The sequence below is a fragment of the Chiloscyllium plagiosum genome, unplaced genomic scaffold (assembly GCF_037043375.1).
Source record: "Chiloscyllium plagiosum isolate Xiang-an unplaced genomic scaffold, Cpla_swu_hap1 HiC_scaffold_29, whole genome shotgun sequence".
In the NCBI taxonomy this organism is placed as follows: domain Eukaryota; kingdom Metazoa; phylum Chordata; class Chondrichthyes; order Orectolobiformes; family Hemiscylliidae; genus Chiloscyllium; species Chiloscyllium plagiosum.
In genome coordinates this window covers 4,890,252-4,905,985 of record NW_028270167.1, presented here as the reverse complement: position 1 = coordinate 4,905,985, position 15,734 = coordinate 4,890,252, and the positions used below count along the sequence as shown (strand labels likewise).

Here is a 15,734-nt window from a genome sequence, read left to right as displayed (position 1 = left end):
CTACCAATAGAACATGTCCCAATCCCATGAGAACAAATATAAAGCACTGAACCATATGACCTAGGAAGGGTCAGCTCCAAAAACTTGATGGTGCAGGAATATCTGCATGGTTCTGATTTTGTGAGCTTACCCGAAGCAGTCAGAACCACAATTAAACGTGGCTGGAATTCCATCAATACTTCAATATTAGGAAGCACTCGGTGGTAGACTGCAGGGAGATAAGATCACAGCCACCTTCCTGTTAGCTCGCCAACTTCCTCCCAGGATCAAACCCGAAATGTGCTCCCACTAAACACTTGCAGCAGGATCCTGTGGCAGGATTTCAGCATCTTGGGTGGCTCCCTGAGAATGAGGAACATCTGACAAAGATTGTAAGAATCCCATTTTAATCATAAATAAAAGTTAGTGAACAGAGCCAAACTTCACAGAAACCGCATTTTTTTCAATTTGATCATGGGATGTCACTGGCTGGGCCACCATTTATTGCCCATCCCTAATTGCCCAGACGGCAATCAACAGTCAACCACATTGCTGTAGGTCTGGGTCATCTGTAAGTACCACAACTAGGTAAGGACAGAGGATTCCATCAGGCTATCATTCTGGTATTCCAAATTGTTACTGAATTCAAATGACACCATGTGCCATAGTGGGATTCATATCCATATTCCCAGAAAATCAGTCTGTGGTTCTGGATTACAGGCCCAGTTACATTACCACTCCTGCCACTTTCCCAATAATCAATATTATAATATTATACCCCAATATTGCATCAGAAGAGAGTGGGTGCAGTTTGAGAGAAAGGGTTCAAAGAGTAGGCCCTTTCGTAAATCTTTTTTCATTGTCAGATTGTAAATGACCATCTTCTCACAATCTGTAACTCCACCTTTTAAGCATGAAGTCAATCACTCCTTTTACAAACAAGCTGTCCACTTCTTCACAAAACAACGACCTCCTAGAGTCAACCTGAAGTCGTCAAGCATCAAAGTATAGTTTGTGAACTCTTCCCAGGCATTATTGAAAGGAAAACAGGTCCAGTATTTCCATAGTGTCTTTCACATTGTACCTCAGGACATCCCAAGGTTTTTCACAGCCAGTTACATGCTTTATAAAATTTATTCATTGCTGCAATGTAGGAAACATAGCATCCAATTTGTACACAGGAAACTTCCTAGGGCACTGTTACAGAGTCATAGAGTTGACAGCACAGAAATAGACCCTTTGGTCCAATTCATCCATGCTGACTAGATATCCTAAATTAATCTAGTTCCATTTGCTAGCATTTGGCCCATATCCCGCTAAACCCTTCTTATTCATATACCCATCCAGATGGCTTTTAAATGTTCTAATTGTACCAGCTTCCATCACCTCCTCTGGTAGCTTATTCCAAACACACACCGCCCTCTGTAAGAAAACCTTGCCCCTTAGGTCAATTTCAAATCTTTTCCCTCTCACCTTAAACCAATGCCTTGAGTTCTGGACTCCCCTATCTTGGGAAAAAGACCTTGGCTATTCTCCAAATCCATGCCCCTCATGATTTTATAAACCTCCATTAGGCCACCCATTAGCCTCTGACATTCCAGGGAACACAGCCCCAGCCTGTTCCGCCTCTCCCTGTAGCTTAAACCCTTCAAACCCAGCAACATCTTTGTAAATCTTTTCTGAACCATTTCACGTTTAACAATATCTTTCCTATAGCAGGGAGACCAGAATTGAACACAGTATTGCAGAAGTGGCCTAACCAATGTCTGATAAAGACCAGGTAATGCCTTACTAATGTTGATTAATATAAAAACATTGATCATCTTACCAGCGGGAGTTCCTCTGCTCTTCTGCAAAATAGTGCCATGAAATCTATTACATCCTGAGAGGGCAGAGACAACTTTGGTTTAACATCTCTTTGGAAAACCAATTCTTCCAAACGTGTGCACTCCCTCAGTACTGCCCTGGGGAATGAGACCTGAACCATTACCAGGCATGACAGCATCTGTATCTAATACCCAGTGACCTGTATCTAATACCCAGTGCTGATGTCAATGCAATGGGTTCAGATAGAAATAAATAAATTTACATTTATATAGCACCTTTTACAATTTTAGTACATTCTAAAATGCTTTTCAGGCAATGAATTACTTTCTGGAAGTCAAACACTTTGTAATGTAGCACACAGAGCAACCAATTTATGCACAGCAAGCTCACACAAACAGCAAGACAATTAGAGGTCAATTTCTTTCTGTTTGAGAGATGCATGTTGGCCAAGTAATGAAAATAAAATGATCATTTGGCAGTACAGAATTTGTATACTTTTGAAAATATAGGCAGATTTTGTCAAAGTGTTTTAATATTAAACTCATCAAGACATTCACAAGAGTATGAATGTGAAGGGGAACAACAATTTATACTGTGTAACAAGAGAGTGCTGACTGGCTGGCAATTGGACTCCAATTGATGGATGCATTGGCACAGAGAATGTACCTGGGCATGAAAACACCTCTACCACCACCACGACCAACTAATCTGCACTCTCCTGTCAGATGGTGTAAATTGTTATCCCTCTTTACATTCATATTCCTGTGACTGTCCTAAATGAGCATAAGATCAAAAGCATCAATATATCTTCTTTCAACAAAACAAAAATTGTGATGGATATGCAATGAGTGGCTGATTTGATATTGTCCATTTTATATTCTCTCCCCAATGTTAAAATGCCCCCATCTTCCCACCCTTTCACCATTCTCCCACAGTATGCAACCTTCACCATCCTGCCTAAATGGGCATCTTGCATTTTACTCCAACGACACACTCTTCACTATCCCTTCAAATACACACCATTACCACCCCGAAGAAATGCATTTCCCAAATGCATGTCCTTCACCACCCTGAACTATATTCCCAAACATTAATTTCCCTCACCCATCTTCTCCACAGGAATTTCACCTTCCTCCAATGTATATACTGTATATTTCCCACCTTACATTTAGTTAGAGGTGCACATATATTCCCCCTGACGGTCATAAGCACCACTTGCTCTTAAACCATGAATCCACCTTTTTTGCAGCAACCTTCAATCGCCTTTCACATGTACTTCCCTTCTTTCACACTCATTCTGGCGCTCTCTCTGGAAATACACTCAAACACATAAACTCTCCCCACCCCCTCTTGTGCTTTCACACATCTGACCTCGCCAAGCTGAGAGCAAACACACGCACGATTCCCCCTCACCCACATGAGGGTCTGTCATCTCTTTTCTTGTCACCATCTCCCTGACCTTAAATGCACACACAGAAATTAGATTGAAGTGAGAGTGGATCGGTGTGAACAAAAGGCAGTCATTGAAGCTATGAGGCAGATCATGCTTTCAAACACAGTTGCACATTTATTTTACAGTGAGGCCCTTCTGTTTAACTTTCTTACCAGGTCCACACTGACACAAGTTTTAAAAGCTGGATAGCTGACAGCATCAGTTTATCCACGTTTAGCAAACGTTCTCTGGCTCTTATCCAATTTTATATCCAAACTGACAAGACCACCTACCTACTGCAAAAAAGAAGCCTTTTACCTCCTCCTGTGCTTCAATTTCCTACACAGTCAAAGACAAGCAGCAATTTACAAATCAGACTTTAATTATAACCAATGAGTTTTATAAGTCTAAATTTTAAAAGTACGCCAGCTGAAGACAACATTAATACATCAGCTTCATGAGATTCGTGTGTTGTAAGGCACCTTTTAGAACCAGGAACAGAGAAAATTTGTCACCAGGCCATATGGGTGACCAAGAACATGAAGAAAGATAAAAAATTTAAACTGAATTTATAAGGGGAGAGGTTGTGGTGTGTAGGGAGGGAATTCCAGAGTTTGAGACCCAGGCAGCTGCAGATACAACTGTTAATAGTGGAGTGATTAAAATTAAAGGTGCTCAAGGAGGCAGAATTAAAGGAGCAGAGATATCTCAGTGGCTCATACAGCATTAGGAGATTTTTAAAAATTTTATTTGTTCATGCGACAAGACCATGACTTGCATTTATTATGATTGAGATGGTGCTATGTTGCCATTTTGAAACACAGCAGTTCCTTTTACCTAATTCATGAACAGGATGTGGATGTTGCTGGTTAGGTCAGGATGTATTGTCCATTCCTAATGGCCAAGAGGGCAGTTAAGAGTCAAGCACATTGCTGTGCGTCTGGAATCACATGTAGGCCAGGCCAGGTAAGGATGGCAGCTTCCTTCCCAAAAGGACATGAGTGAACCATTTCGGTTTTTCCAAAAATTCATAAAATCATAGAACATAGAATCCCCAACATGTGGAAGCAGACCATTTGGCTCAACAAGTCCATAATGACCCTCTGAAGATCATCCCACCCAAATCCATTCCCCTATCTTGTTCTTGTAATTCTGCAGTTCCCATGGCTAACCCACCTAGCCTACACATCTCTAGACACATTGGCTAATCCACCTAACCTGCACATCTTTGGACTGTGGGAGTAAACCAGAGCATCCAGAGGAAACCCACACAGACACAAGACAGTATGCAAACTCCATACAGACAGTTACCCGAGACTGGAATCGAACCTGGGTTTCTGGCATTGTGAGACAGCAATGTACCACCATGCCACCCATAGCCACTGTTTCGCCCATGGACAATAGTTGCATGGTCATCATTTGACTCTTAATTCCAGATTTTTACTGAATTCAAATTCCACCATCTGCCATGGTGGGATTTAAACCCGGGTCCCCAGAATATTACCTGGGTCTTTGGATTAGTAGTCTAGCGATAATACCAATAGAGCATTGCCTTCCCAATGGCAAAGGTACAAGAACAATGTTGTTATAGACTGAGTTCTATCATCTTGGACCCAGCAACAGTGAAGGTTCCAAGTCAGGATGGTGTGCAACTTGGAGAGGAAAGTGGTGTGCCAAAGTGCCTGCTGCCCTCATTCTCCGTATCAGAGGCTATAAGTTTGGGAGATACTATTAGAGTGTTGTTTGTGCTGCTCCTGTGTCCACAGCAGAACTAGTGGTCAGGGAGTGAATATGTAACGGAGTGATGGGCCACTACCTTTATCCTGAATGATGTCCTGTGACTTGAGTATTGTTGGAGCCACACTATTTCAGGCAAGTGGAAAATGTTCCATCACTCTCCTGACTTATGCCTTGAAGGTTTGATATAGGCTTTGGAAAATCAAGTGGGGAATTATTCATCTCGTAATTCCCAACCTCTGATCTGCTTTGGCCGTACTATTTAATGCAAAATTGTGACCTCCCTTAGAAGGTTGCTTTTGGGGAATCTGGTGATGGATGTTGAGGAGAGATGGTCATTGTCTAGCAGCAGTCTAGCAAAACTATTAATTCCCATTTGTTAGCCCAAGTCTTATGCTTCAGGATTTGAAAAGTTGTGAATGGAACTATCACTGTGAATCATTCCAATACAGATTATAAGTTCAGTAACATAACCAGATATGATGTGATAGATATTAAAACAAGAAAATTTTAAAACGGAATTGTTACTAGACTTGGAGCCAACATCACTTGATGTGTAGAGGGATGACTTAGAGCAAATAAGGGTCTTAATGATTGAGTCTTGGATAGAGCAGCAAACAGAAGATCAGCCTGGAGAGAACTGTAATCACCGTTCTGAAACAAAAAAGAGGTAGACAGGAGAGCTTCAGGAGCAGATGAGCTCAGAGCTTATTTAGAGTTGGGTTAGGTTCCAGTGATGGATGTAAACATCATGTGATCAGAAACTCTCCAGGTTTTCAAATAGGTTTGAAATCTCAAAGGTATTTTGAAGCTGCAGAGTAAATCATATCAGGGCAGGAACAATCTATGGACTGTTGCTCATCTTGATCTCAATTCCAACCACCCACTTTGGTTCTGTAATCCTTAATAGACTAGCCTAACAATGAATTTTCAATCCCAGTTTTGGGATTTTCAGTAAGCACTCCTCTCCCACAGCAATTTCATCATCTCTTCGCAGGGTAAAACTTCCAGAAATCCACTGGCCATTCTAACAGCTCTCTCACAAAATTCACCCTCCCCACTTTCCCTCCACATGAACCTTGTTAATTCCTCAATTTCTCCCTCTCTCACAAATAACTGTGTACAAATTAATTCAACTCCTGACAACAAAACAAAAGAAGGCAGTATTTTCACATTTTATTTTGCCACGAAAATAAATCTAGCAACATGACCAGAAACTCTGGGTTTTAACACTTTAGTTTTCTCTTTGTTGACTGTAATAAACTCAGTGAAATTCTTTGGATGTCTAATTTCCACATGATTTCTGCCCACATCACTGCAAAGTCCAAGCAGAATTAAATGAAACAGTACAAAATGATGGAATTTTCATGTTGTACCTGTAACAGTTTTTGAGTAACTGCGATTCTCTGCCCCTCACAGCCTTTGTTCTTTTGACAGTCGTGTTGAATCGACTCTCAACGTTACTGACACAAAGAATCCCTCTCAAACCCATCACGTTCTCCTCATGAGAAAGCAACAAGCTGATTGGAGAAGAGACCACAGAATTGGGTTGTGTGATTTCTAAACTGAAGAATGCAATTCTCAGCTACATGTCACATGAATGTATGGTAGTACTTTTCAGCTTCTCTCTTTGCTTCACACACAGATACAAACACACACATGTACATCAATGTACAAATACCCAGTCATTCTCTCAGCCTCCAGCCCTCTCCAAAACACTGGCAAGGATGCCACTTGAGAAATCATAAAGGAGAAATGCAAAGGACTGCAGACAAAAGGAGTGGCTCAGGCTGTGACTATGCAGGAGCTGAAACCCCTACTCCTACTGTGATCTTCACATTCCAGAACAAAACTGCCCACACACGGCATGTATTAAACAGTGACTTTGTTCTCCAAGATGCTAAGGGCTCTCTCACCTTTGTACTGTTGGGGTTTTTAATTTAATTTGTAGAAGCTGAGTGTAACATGCCTGCACACAAAATCACTAGTTACTTCAGAAAGCTTCAGAACAATGGAGCAGCACGGTGGCTCAGCAGTTAGCACTGCTGCCTCACAGCACCAGGGACCTGGGTTTGATTCCCGCCTGTCTGTGTGGAGTTTGCACATTTTCCCCGTGTCTGCGTGGGTTTCCTCCGGGTGCTCTAGTTTCCTCCCACAAGTCAAAGATGTGCAGATCAGGTGGATTGGCCATGGGAGATTGCCCACAGTGTTAGGTGCATTAGTCAGGGGTAGGGGAATGGGTTTGAGTGGGTTACACATTGGAGGGGCGGTGTGGAATTGTTGGGCTGAAGGGTCTGTTTCCACACTGTAGAGAATCTAATTTAATTTACATACACTTCTTACCCCCCGACCCTTTGTCCTTCCTTCAAACATTATCTTGGAAAACTTACAACGTTCCCTCTTAATTGCAAAATGTACAGCCCTACATTCAGTGTACTGTCGCTGTGACACGTGCACACATCTGGAATCAAGCAGCCTGTAGCCATTATTACAACTTACAATTGGGTCAGGAATAGCTAAGAGACCCCAACACCTGAATGGAGGGAACATAATAGATTGCATGTTAGTCACAGACACAACTTGAGCAGATCTTTGGTGAATCAACATTTCTTTGGAGTTAATTATGTGATGTCAATATAATGGGACTCGAGAGGTAGGGAGAACAGGGAAAGGTTAAAGAGTGAGAGACAGACACAGGGACCATCCTATAATCGGTGGGATCACTGGCAATCAAACAGCATTGAGGGCAGGGTCTAAACCCCTTGTCTTTTTGTTTCTGATTTGTTTGAGAGTCACTCTCATTGCGTAGCTGGCTGGCCACACTGCCGGAATGCAGATGGTCTGATGCCTTGCATGATCGAATTGCTCAACTTTACCCAGACACACTCATTGTGAGCAGGTTCCTGAGGAGGGAATCGTGTGTGCCCGGCATTTCACTGAGTCATGAGTGAAGCCACAGAGAAGCACTGTTGACCAGAACTAAAATAAATATCAGGCTGCAACAAATAACAAAACCTCTCCAGTGGTGCAGTCTGAATATTGAAGAGATTTACATGGTGTTTGTTCACACTTGGAGTTTACCTGCACCAATCCTGACCAAATGGAGTTTAATATAAAGGTGAATCAGTAATCAGCACCCTGTATTGAAAACACCATTGTCGTTGGGGCGGGGGGTGGGCAGACCGGTGTGGGCTATTGTTTGACATTCCCAGAGACACACAAACACTGGAAAATCATTTCAGACAGGGAAGGACACATTTGTTCCAAAAGAAATTCAAATAAACCCAAAGGTTAATCCAATTCCCTCTCAATTCTTGATACATGAGGCAGTGGCAGAACACTTGCTCAGAGTTAGTTTTTTATTGTGGTTTGGCTAACTTTGAATATTCCACCTCTGAGTGAATCTGATTGTATGTTAACAATCAGAGAATCATGTTTGCATTGGCCTTCTCATTTTAAATATACCCACTCTGAAATATAAAACCACAAAGATACACACAGAACAAAGGGACAGACACACACAAATACAGACACACACATACACACAGATACAGGGGCAGAGATACTGACACACAGAGATACAGACACACGAACAGACACAGTCATAGAGAGACATAGGTAGATACATACAATGCCAGACATACCAACAGATACAATACTGATAAACTGCGCTCTGTACTGGTTAGTGGAATATGGAAATGATACAGGCTTGTAATAGAAATTTCTGCAAACCGCGAGTGAGAGAGACAAAGATCAAAGAATCCACCGCACACAAAGGCCCAAGTGCTCGCATTTCTCTCTCCTCTTCCCACCCCCTCCATTCTGTCTCCCAGCCCCAATGCAATAAATCCCCAAGTGCTGAGCAGCCTCATCCATCACATCCCTGCCTGCAATTAACAGCCCCGCAATGCGATCGATGAAATGCAATAAGCAAAGCTGTGCATTTCTGAAGTTTATTAATTCGCTGACTAGCTTCAGCTATGAACGTGACACCAGAGATTAAACATTCAGGGGATGGGGTCAGTTTCTGTTTGTAAAAGAGAGGATTCTGCAACAGTCCAGTGAGCACACAAAAATCACTTTTACACCAACAGCTCATCATTGTGGGGGATCAAATTCCTGACTCCACCATGTGAATAGCCCTCCCTCAAAGAGGCTTCTCTGTCCAGGAAGGGGGTGGAAAGCAGCCTGTGGGGAGAGAGGGGAGATGAGGGGGGAGGTCGCTTGTACAGAGCAGTCCATTCCAGAGTCCCCTGTGCCTGAACAGGAGCAGACTGCAGCCGCCCCAAGGTCAAGTTCATTGGGAAAATGATTAATAACCAGCTGCTGGCTGAGTTGACACCCCACCTCCACCTCAAATAAGCTACTATTATTCCCCAACCCCACACCCCCCCATCCTACCATCACCATAGCCCCCTGTCTCCTCAGGAAACCCAGAGGTGTTTTGAAAACATGAAGAGGTGTCAATGTGAAGGGAAGCTGGTGTTGCATCCTCTCTATTCCCATCTCCCCCTCGCCCAACCCCACCTTGGGATGGGTGGAGGTGGGCGTCTGAAGGCTAACTACAACACACACCATTCCTCCTATTCCAGTATTTCTTTACTCTGATTCCAGGAGGCTTGCAGAGTTCATACTGAAAGCTCTCTATCAGTCTCCTCTTGTCTCCTTGATTCTTCACTGTTTCCATTCACTTTCCCCAGTGTCACTACCATTTTCTCTGCCTCTCCTTCGCCTCTCCCTCTCCCACATCCCTCAGCCTTCCTCTCTCTGTCTTTTTCCCAGTCACACTTTATTGATGTTTCTCTAACACCTCATTCCCCACCCCCTCCCACACTCTCTCTCTGTACCCCCCAGTCCCTCCCTCTCTCTCTTTCTGTATCCCTCTCTCTTCCTCCCCCCCCTCCCCCCTGTCCTTCTCACTCCCCATCCCCGTCTCTCTCCCTGTCCCTCTCTCTCCGTGCCTGCCCCGGCCTTATCTCTTCCCCTGCCCTTCTCTGTCTCTCCTCCCCCTCTCTCTCCCTGTGCTTCCCCAACCCGTCCCTCTCTCTCTCTCTCTTTCCCTGTCCCTGTGCCCCACCCCCAACGTCCCTCCCTCTCTCCTTGTCCCTCTCTTTCTCTTCCTATCCCATTCTCTCTCTCTTCCTCCTCCACTGCCCCCCTCACAGCATCCCTCTCTCTGGATTATTTCTCCCTGGTCTCTTTCTTGTCTTCAGTTTTAATTGCCCTTTTCTAGTTTTCAGCTTTGCTATGTTTCTCTCCAGGGTGACCTCTCCCTCTCGCTGTTTCTTGTCTCATCCCCACCACTTGCCTCTCTCTCCCCAACCAAACCATTCCCAAATCTCCCCCCACTCCAACTCCCAGCTGGAGTTCCTCGGAAGTCGGGTGCAATTTGGGTGGATCACAGTGATTCAGACGTTTCAGGTGAATGTATTAGTCAGGGACAGAGGGCTTTCTTGAAGCTGATATTGTTGTCACTGCTGGCCAGGAGGTGTGCTCCTCCGGGCTGGGAGCGAGGCGGGGGGAGCTCCCTCCATCCTCGCCCACTACCCTCCTCTCACTTGGGGGTGCAGGGCCCAGGGAACAGGCAGGGAAGGGGCTCCTGCTGTAGTCAGGGAGTGAAGCACACACCACATCGCCTCTCTGCAACAATCCAGTGACTCATTCCCCTTTAACCCACCTCTCCTCTGTGAATATTATCAAGTTAATGAGCAATCCGTTGGAGGGGATTTTTAAAATAAACCCTCCAAGCCCCCTGTCCCTCCCTGTCACCATCCTGTCACCCGTTTGCTCAGGGGCTTCGAAAAGTGGTGGCTGAAATTCCAATGTTATCCCTGCTCCCCCCCACCCCCAACTCCTCTCTCTCTCTCTCTCTCTCACTCTCAGACAATGGTGGACAGGAGCAGCATTCAGACAGAGAATCAAGTTTATGTGGGAACTGTCTCATCTTCTGACCTCACATTTGCATTTGAATCACTGACAAAACAGACAGTGACAACCTGGTTTGGGTGGGGTTGGAGACATTATGAGGGATAACCTCCCAATTCCAGAGCACTGAGTTCCTTGTATGTCTGTCTGTCTCTGCTGTTCAACAGGGTTAATCCTTCAGCCCTGTTTATAGTTATATTTGTAAGATCATCCTTGAGTTACTGCCTCTGCTAAACTCAACTGTGGCCCTGTCATTCATAAAAGTTTCTGCGCATTTAGAGGTAAAGCCACAAACAGAATGTGTAATGGGGGTCAGTACCTAAAGGGTGGTGGGGAAAAAGCAGGAAAGTAGAGTTGACGGTTATCAGATCAGACATGATCTCATTGAATGATGCAGCAGGTCCAATGGGCTGAATGGCTTGCTTCTGCTCCAACATTTTATGGGTTAAACATCCTGGATTGTAAATGGCAGGGTACCATTTTTAATAAATTAGTAAAGGTTGAATCACCCCATACCCTGTCCCCACCGTCTCCGCACAGTGGTGAAAGGGTCCTGTATACCATTGGTTCCCCATGGGTCACGTTTGCTCGGAACCATCTAGTTAACCACTCATGTTCACTAAGCCCACCCTCCAGCAAGCTCCCACAAATTCACTCTAACCCTCTCCCTTTCACATTTGTGTTGTCATTCTTTCACATTCACTTTCTCCCTTTCACGTTCTCAGATACAATCTGATACTCTCTATCCTTATTGCACAGATTTCCATTGTCATTCTCTCATCATCTTATCTTTCCAGTGACACACAGGCTCACGCTAAATCTACCATGACCAGTCTCACACACTCACAATTTACATTTACATAGCATCTTCATCAGTTTAGGTCATCCCCGTGCACTTCACAAGAGTGTTATCAAACAATATTTGATGTTGATCCACTGAAGGAGACATTGGGGCAGGTGGCAAAAAGTTCAATTAAATTGTTTGGGTTTTCAGGAATATTGTGATGGAGAGGAGAGCAAGGGAGCACAAGAGAGAGAGAGGATGGGCGACCTAGAGAGGGTAAGTGAGGGAATTGCAGAGCTCAGGAACCAGCCTGAAATGAAATCTGAAAACTTAGGATGCATAAAAGATCATACTTGGAGGAGCCACAGAGTGGTGTGGAGCTGCAGGAGATTATAGAGCTAGGGAGGGATAAAACTATGAGAGGATTCAGAAGAAAGGATGAGAGTTTTAAAAACAAGGTATTGGTTACGCAAATGGAGATCAGTTCCGATAGGGGCAAGGGGGGACTGGGACTCAATATGACGCGTGGGACAAACAGCAGAGTTTTGGATGGTCTCATGTTTACAGACCCCAACTCACACACAAACACTCCTTTGCCTCACAGACACATACTCTCACACTCTACCTCGCATACTCTCTTTCTGTTCTGGCCCTGCCATATGAGGAGAGGGTTAAAGGAAGGTCACTGTCTGTACTGATATCTCCATACACAAGCAAAACCCAACTTCCTCCTATTCTTCACCTTGAGCTACTGGCCAACCAACATTAAACCTGAAAGAACAGAGAAAGATCCACTCAGTTTAAACACAAACATAAATTTCCTGAGTTTTACAGAAACAAGTGTAAAACAAGGTTGCCAAACAATTGAATTCTGCAGTGTCATCAGGTGTAGTTAGAGAGGAAAGTTGGTGCTTAAGAAGACAAACGGTCATTGGCACTGATCTCTATTACCGTCTCTTGCCTTAGAACTCTCCAGGATAACTCTGCTCATTCAATTCTGGCTTCTTTAACATTTCTGACTTTTAATCCTGCCACCAACAATGGCCATTCCATTTAAGGCCTTAAGATGCAAATTCCTTCTTCAAACCTCACCACCTCCTCCCTCTTGAAGAAACTACCTCTACCTCTTTGAGTGACCATTTGATCAGCCAACCTGCTATCCCTCTACATGCTTCAGTTATAATCACCCCTGCAGCGTGTCTTGAAATGTTCTGCACTGTTAAAAGGTGCTGTAGAAATACCAGTTATTGTTGAAATGTACCAAAGTCCGTACTGTAAATTATCTGCCTGGTAAACATGAGGCTGGATTGCCAAATATTGTGGTAAACTCTCACTAGACTTCCTGTAAAACAGGTAGACAAGCAAAAGCTCTCCTGTCTCGCACATGGCAGAATAATTTAAAATTGGCCCACAGAAACCTGATCTTTAAAAATAAAAACAATTTAAAACTGTCTGCTGATTGCTTAATGCTGGTGAGAACAGACTTGAATGTTGTATGGTGAAATGCTGTTCAAGTAAACTTCTGGATAATTGTTTACATGGCTTCAGTGATGGTTCTGGGATCTTGCTGTGCAGAAACTGGTGGCTATGTTTCCCACGTTCCAGCAATAAACAGACTTCAAAAAGTACACCATTGGTGGTGAAGTTATCCCATGGGCTGTGAAAAGTACTATATAAATAATTTTCCTTCTTTATCTTTTTATTAAAATATGGAATCCTTATGTTTTGGAAGCCCATTCTGATCCTCCAAAGAGCATCTCATCTAGACCCACCACCCTGTAACCCATCCCTGTAACCCTGCATTCCCTATGGCTAACCCACCTAGCCTGCACATCCCTGGACACTATGGAAAAAATGCTCATGGCCAATCCAACTAAACTGCACATCCATAAATGTGCAGATGAGAGGAACCCCACAGAGACACAACGAGAAAGTGCAAACTCCACACAGACAGTGGCCCAAGAGTGGAATTAAACCCAGGACCCTGGGACTGTGAGGCAGCAGTGCTAATCACTGAGCTACCTTGCCATCCAAATCGCATACATATCATTGAAACAAAATAATATTTTTTGTTTCTTTTCAAAATACTGAAAACACTCCTTGTTCGAGTCATAGAGATCTACAGCAAAGTAAAAGGTGCTTCGGTCCATCAAGACTACACCAGTCAAAAACAGCTACCTAACTATTCTCATCCCATTTTCCCGGCACTTGGTCTATAATCTTGTATGGGGAGAAAGTGAGGTCTGCAGATGCTGGAGATCAGAGCTGAAAATGTGTTGTTGGAACAGCGCAGCAGGTCAGGCAGCATCCAGGGAACAGGAGAATCGACGTTTCGGGGCATAAGCCCTTCTTCAGGACTTGTACGCCTTGGCATTGCAAATGTGTACAGAGAAAATATTTAGGCTTGAATGCCAGAGGGTTAATCAGTAGGTTAGCAGATGATATAAAAATTGGTGAGCTGGTAAACAAAAGGAAGGTAGCCTTAGATTACAGGAGGCCTCAGGCGACTCTCTGCGTGGAGTTTGCACATTCTCCCTGTGTCTGCGTGGGTTTCCTCCGGGTGCTCCGGTTTCCTCCCACAATCCAAAAATGTGCAGGTTAGGTGAATTGGCCATGCTAAAATTGCCTGTAGTGTTAGGTGAAGGGGTAAATGTAGGAGAATGGGTCTGGGTGGGTTACGCTTCGGTGGGTCGGTGTGGACTTGTTGGGCCGAAGGGCCTGTTTCCACACTGTCAGTAATCTAATCTATAGATGGGCTGGCCCGATGGACTGATCAGTGACAAATGGAATTGAATTCAGATAGGTATATGGTGATGCACTTCAGCGGGACAAACAAGGCAAGGAATACATGATGCACAGGAGGACCCAGCGAAGCACTGAGGATCAGAGGGAGATTCTAGCTGTTTTAAATTGCTGGAATTAAAGAGCTAGACAGGGGAAGAAAAAATCTTTAATGCAAATTTTGAATTAAAGAAAAGCTCATGGCTCTCCTGCCTATGAATATATAATCAGTCTTTAAGTTAAAATGCTCACAATGTGCATTAGATATTTATTTACTGCTGTAGGAAAATGCATGAAAGTGCAGTTGATTTATGCTGCAGTCTAACCTAAAACGCACTTGCTGTCTTCTTGCTTCTCATTCATTACGGAGACAGAAAACTGAGCAGGTCAGGAGCAGACAATGAATTTCAATAGCCTGTCACAAATGCCATCCCACAATGCCAAAAGGAATTTTCAGAAGAAAGATCCTCACCATCCAGATATATGGGGCACTATCTGATCTTCCTTTCAGCCATTTTGGTAACCTTGAGAGATGGTGTGACAGTTAAACAAGCTTTGTTTTTTCTGAACATTCCTGAAAGACAGCACCTTGGTCGATCAATCTCCTGACTCATTTAATACTACTGTCAGGGCCAAGGATGGAAATGATCCATTATGTTGATTGAATGCTTACTGAGGAGAGCAGCAGAAAAGAAAGGGCAGATGCATTGCAAGCCTCCTATGTCTGAAGTCCTTGATACAGAGACACGGAGGCTTTGGCCAAATTAGAGGAAGTCTGCTACAATGACCCATTCACCTTGATAGATTGTTGTTTGTTAAGGACAATAGGACAAAAGCAGGTAGCTAGCCATTAAGGTACAGAACAACAATGATCTAACTGAATAGGGAAGCAGTCTAGTGGGGCAGAATGGTGTCTTTCTGATATTTGCAATAGAATAGTGATTAAATGGTGACAAATTTAGAGGGCTATGATGATAGGGCTGGAGAGTGGGAATAGCTGGGTAGCTCTTTCAGGAGCTAGTACAGACACAATGGGTTGCATGGCCTCCTTTTTACAGTAAAATTCTGTAATTGCATAAACCTCAAGTAGTATTTAAGTGGCTGTAAAGACATCCTGATGTTCTGGAAGCTTCTAAAGAAATGGAAGTTCTTTCTATTTATTTTAGCAAATCAGTTTGGAATTTAAAGAAAGAACATGCTGAGGAAGACGTGGGGCCATTACAGATTTCCTATTCTACATCCTTTCTCAAGAACCAGCAACAGCCCCGA

The 15,734-nt window shown here is 43.7% G+C and overlaps 1 long non-coding RNA gene across 5 annotated transcripts in view; it reads right to left on the bottom strand.

Annotated features, from left to right (window-relative positions):
- The window catches only part of LOC122540575 (uncharacterized), a 225,820-nt gene that overhangs the window by 125,069 nt on the left and 85,017 nt on the right, over positions 1-15,734 (bottom strand). Inside the window, exon 1 of one of the 5 annotated variants that reach the window (XR_015751961.1) lies at positions 6,352-6,600. The exons of 3 other annotated variants lie outside the window; for them this stretch is intronic. This is a non-coding gene — a long non-coding RNA (uncharacterized LOC122540575). Of the gene's footprint in view, positions 1-1,364; positions 1,944-6,351; positions 6,601-15,734 lie in introns of those variants that run through there. One more of the 5 variants, XR_015751960.1, reaches the window with a different exon arrangement.